Source organism: Myodes glareolus, chromosome 6, assembly GCF_982192425.1.
Source record: "Myodes glareolus chromosome 6, mMyoGla1.1, whole genome shotgun sequence".
Taxonomy (NCBI): Eukaryota; Metazoa; Chordata; class Mammalia; order Rodentia; family Cricetidae; genus Myodes; species Myodes glareolus.
The window spans coordinates 10,030,724-10,035,963 of NC_142031.1; positions in this window are offsets into that span (position 1 = coordinate 10,030,724).

The following is a 5,240-nucleotide window of genomic DNA, read 5'->3' on the forward strand; positions in this document are numbered from 1 at the left end:
ACTATTTCATAAATTGAAAGTGACAGCTATCAGTTTTGGGACAAAACCACCTATTAGAATACAACATAAGATGTATACATTAGCTAGTGTGCCCCCAAGAGCCCTACTTGCATGAACTTGGGAGTCATGTTTTTCTGCTGCCTTAATTCTGTTGCATCTTTCAATCCTTCCTTTTCCCCCCATGGTTCCCAGTACTCCACTTAACGTTTAACTGTGCATCTCTGTGTCTGCTTCTATCAGCAACAAGAGGAACTCTCTGGTATTGATTGGACTAGGCACTGAACTATGAGTATAGCAAAAGAATTAGGAATAATTTCACTGATTTTTGCTTCTGTTTTAATCATTTGTGCTTTTTTCTACCCTAGTAAACTGAGTAATTCAGCTTCTTGTTTCTGATAATCCTTTTCCTGGATTTCTTTAAAGGATATATAAGCTTCATCTTTAAGAACCTCCATAATTTTTTTTTACCACTGAGTAGTACCATTTTGTATAGATGGACCACATTTTCCTCATCCATTCTTCTATTGGGAGGCATCTAGATTGTTTCTAGATTCTAGCTATTGTGCATAATATTACTATGAACATAGGTAAGCAAATGTCTTTGTGGTATGATTTTGCAGCCTTTGGGAATATGCCCAAAACTGGTATTACTGTGTCTTGTGGTAGACTGTTTATCAGTTTTCTAAGAAACTGTCATACTGATTTACAAAATGGCTGCACAAGTTTTCACTCCAACCAGCAGAGGGGCAAGGAAATTATTAAATTTTCAGGCAAATGGATAAAACTAAAAAAAAAATCATCCTGAGTGAGATAACCCATACTCAGAAAGACAAATATAGTATGTTCTCACTCATTGGTGGTTATAAGAGTAAGGTATGGGACAACCAAACTACAATCCACAGACCCAGAAAATGTAGATAACAAGGTAGGTCGAAAGAGAGACTCATAGATGTTACTGGGAAGAGGAAGTAGACAAGATCTCTTGGGTAAACTGAGGCCTTTGGGGTGGGGAGAGGGATTAGAAGTGGAGAGAGTGGATGGGTAGGCTGGTTGTGTTAGGTAGGTTAGGGGCAGTATAGGGGGTAAGAGTAAGAAAAGTGACATATTGATAGCAGGGGCCATTATGGGGTTGAGAAGAACCCTGAGGTGGGGAAGAACCCTGAGGTCAGGGTAATCCTCAGGAACCTACAAAAATGGCCCCAAGCAGAACTCCTAGCAATAGTAGAGAGTGTGCCTGAACTGGCTATCTACTCTGATCTGACTGGTGACTACCCTAGTTGCTATCAGAGTCACACTATCCAGTAACAGGGAAGCAGATGCAGAGATTCATAGACAAGCACTGTGCTGAGCTAGAGAGTTTTGTAGAAGGAAGGAGGAAAGACTCTATGAGCCAGGGGAGTCATGATGGGGAACCCACAGGTACAGCTGACCTGAGCTCACGGAAGTTCCAGGATGCTGAACCCACAGTTATGGGGTTAGAGAGTAACAGCATCTAAGTAAATTATTCCTCACTGGCAGGCTGTGTATTGTGGTTACAAGAAAGAACCAATCACTTTATTACTTACCTTCAAAGGTAATCTGATAAGCAGTCTTAAAGGAATCACAAACCTAAACATTTACACATTTCTTTAGGGGTTTTAGGTCTATTTAAATTGTTTATCTGGTTATTTGATTGTTTTTTCATGGTTTTCTTGGCTTTCTTTAAGAGATTTCTTTAAGATTTAAGATAAAGATTTAAGATTTCTTTAAGAGATTTCTTTAAGAAATTTCTTTAAGAGATTTCAATTTTGTAGGAAGAGGGGAAATAGGAATAGTGCTATGAATACTGTATAATTTAGAACCCAGGATATAACCTGGGCTTTTATGAAAAAACTGCTTGTCTCCCTGCATCTGACACTGATGAGGGTATGGAAGCATTCACCCTCTAGCCTACTCTATTGTTAATGGTCAAATATGCTTGTCTAGGTCAGTAATTTTCTTCTGTTTTTGTAAGATTATAATTTAATTATATCATTTGACCCTTTCCTTTCATCCCATCAAGCCCTCCCATCAAGTTCATGTCCTTTTCTCTCACTAATTGTTAATGCATGCATATATGCATTTGCACATATATTCCTAAATAAAACCTGTTTAATCAATATAATGTTACCTGTGTTGATGCTGTCACGACTGACTATTTAGGAGAATCAATAGCTACTAATTTGCTGAGTACAATTTCTAACAATACCCTATAAACATTGGCCTTTTATCTATTTGTCTTTATAAGTGTATTCTTACACTTCATCAAGGAAACTACTTTGTAATATACAAAGACCACAGCAAAAATACACAAATCAAAATGCAGAGTCATGGCACTCTGTCCCAGTTAATGCTTCTATAAAACAGTCCATTCGGGATTGGAGAGATGATTCAGAGGTTACGAACACTGGCTGCCACACAGAACCTCATAGAAGAGAAAGTGGGAAGTACACTTGAACACATTGGCACAGGAGACCACTTCCTAAATATAACTCCAGTACCACAGACACTGAGAGAAGCAATTAATGAATGGGACCTCCTAAAACTGAAAAGCTTCTGTAAAGCAAAGGACATGGTCAACAAGACAAAAATGACAGCCTACAGAATGGGAAGAGATTTTCACCAACCTCTCATCAGACAGTAGACTGATCTCCAAAATATAGAAAAAACTCAAGGAATTGGGAACAAATTATCCAGTAAAATAGTGGAATACAGAGCTAAACAAAGAACTCTCAACAGAGAAATCTAAAATGTCTGAAAGACACTTAAGGAAATACTCAACATCCTTAGTCATCAGAGAAATACAAATCAAAACAACTCTGAGATTCCACCTTACACCTGTAAGAATGGCCAAGATCAAAAACAGTGATGACAACTTATGCTAGAGAGGTTGTGGGGAAAAGGGAACACTCTTGCATTAATGGTGGGAGTGCAAGCTGGTACATCCCTTTTAGATATCAGTGAAGCAATTATTCAGAAAATTAGGAAACAACCTTCCTAAAAACCCAGTTATACCACTTTGGGGTATATATCCAAAAGATTCTCAATGATGCCACAACGACTTGTGCTCAACTATGTTCATAGCAGCTTTATTTGTCACACCCAGAATCTGGAAACAACCTAAATTCCCTTTGACCGAAGAATCGATAAGGGAAATGTAGTATATTTACACAATGAAGTACTACACAGCAGAAAAAATAACAGCATCTTGAATTTTGCAGGAAAATGGATGTAGCTAGAAAACATCATTTTGAATGAGGTAACCCAGACCCAGGAAAACAATTATCACTCATAAGTGGTTTTTAAATATAAAGCAAAGAAAACCAGCCTACAAATCGCAATCCTAGAGAACCTAGATAACAATGAGGACCCTAAGAGAGACATACATGGAGCTAGTCAACTTGGGAAGTAGAAGAAGACAAGATCTCCTGAGTTAATTGGGAGCAAGGGGACCTTGAGAGAGGGTTAAATGGGAGGGAAGATGCAGGAAGGGGAGTAGAGAAAAATGTAGAGCTCAATAAATCAATAAAAATAAATAAATAAAAATAAAAAGAGCACTGACTGCTCTTCCTGAGGTCCTGAGTTCAATTCCCAGGAACCACACGGTGGCTCACAACCATCCATAAGGAGATCTGGTGTCCTCTTCTGGTGTGCAGACATACATGCAAACAGAACATTGTAAACATAATGAGTAAATAAATCTTAACAACATCAACAATAACAACAACAAAACTACTCCCAAGAGACAACTCAGGGAGCACTGCAGAAAAGAGGGGTAAAAATATTGGAAGAATCAGAGAATCAGAAAGTTTGTTGATGGAACACACCTTTAATCTCTATGTTTTCCAGTTCAATAAGCCTCTCCACTAATACAATAACCCAAATCAAACCAAATTTTTTTTAAAAAGTCCAGATTTAATGGATCCCAGTGCTCCCTGATGGCCCTCAGGAAACACATGGAGACGGGGGGAGGAGAACTGGAAAGACCACATGTTCATTCTCTGGGAGGGGGCAGTTTCAATATCTTGTGGGAGTGGTCTTGACCCTCTCTGGGGAGGTGTCACCTTTTGGCAGGCTGTCTTGGAGGTGGAGTCTGAACTGGAGCAACTCCTAGGTGAGGGGGCCTTCCAATCAAACATCCCAGACTCCTTGGATAAAAGGGTGCCAGTGGGCTGAGGTGACACACCTCAGACTCAAATTTTGGAATCAGGATACCTTTATGTTGGTTTAACTTAGCAGTCCATACAATGAAATGTCTCTCTGTACTTGGTTCATACACAGTCAAAAAAAATTCAAAGATAACACAATAATATACATAATCCAGACTCTTTGTGAATTTTCCATCTTTATGTGGCTTATTTTTCCTTACTCCTTGTGATCTATGACTGTCCGTACTCTGCCTCTATAAAGACTTCTTTTTACTTCTTTTTCAAATCTCTATGTTTTTTTCCTCTCTTCCAAGATTATATACATTTTTCTAACACTGTGACCCATTTAGGGTACTTTTATGTCTGAATTTGTCCTTATTGCATTATCTGTAATTCTCTCTTGTGCTGAAGAGCTTTTAAAATGGTAAGCAGCGTGGTTGCAGCTGCTCTGAATGCTGGCTCCACCCTTCTCCAATTTTAAAATGGTGGGAGCATGGCCACAGTTAGCTCTGGGGCCACCAGGCAGGAGCCGTGCCCAACACTCCAACTCCAAGAAGAAGCGTGCAGTACATAAACCTTTTTTATCTGAGTAGTAGCTAAGTCTGCCATGCAGCACACTGTGTGGCCTGGAAATATATCTGTGTATGGTGGCAGGAATCTGCCATGCCCTCCTGTATGTTCATGTGTAGTAGACCCAATCACACCACCTGTCCAGGCAGGGAACCCAAAGCCATGGGCATGGTTTCAGCTACTTTCCTTCCAACCCCAAGTGGCACACAAACACCCAGTCCCATAATTGCTATTGAAATGCTTCATAGCCAGAGCTCGTGCTGGCAGCACAGTCAAAGAAGCCACATTTTAAAACCACATAGCTTTTTTCCTGCTATGGCTGAATCAGAAAATCATCTCTTAAAGGAGCCATACCTCTGCTTGCTTCTAGCAAACAGAGCCCATCCAAGAAAACGCTGCTAGCCAACCATGCTTAACTCTGTTCTTTTGTGTGGAGAATTAATTTTTAAAATTTCTCAGGTTTTTACATGGATTTTTGTTGGCCACATGGGGTGACAATATTTG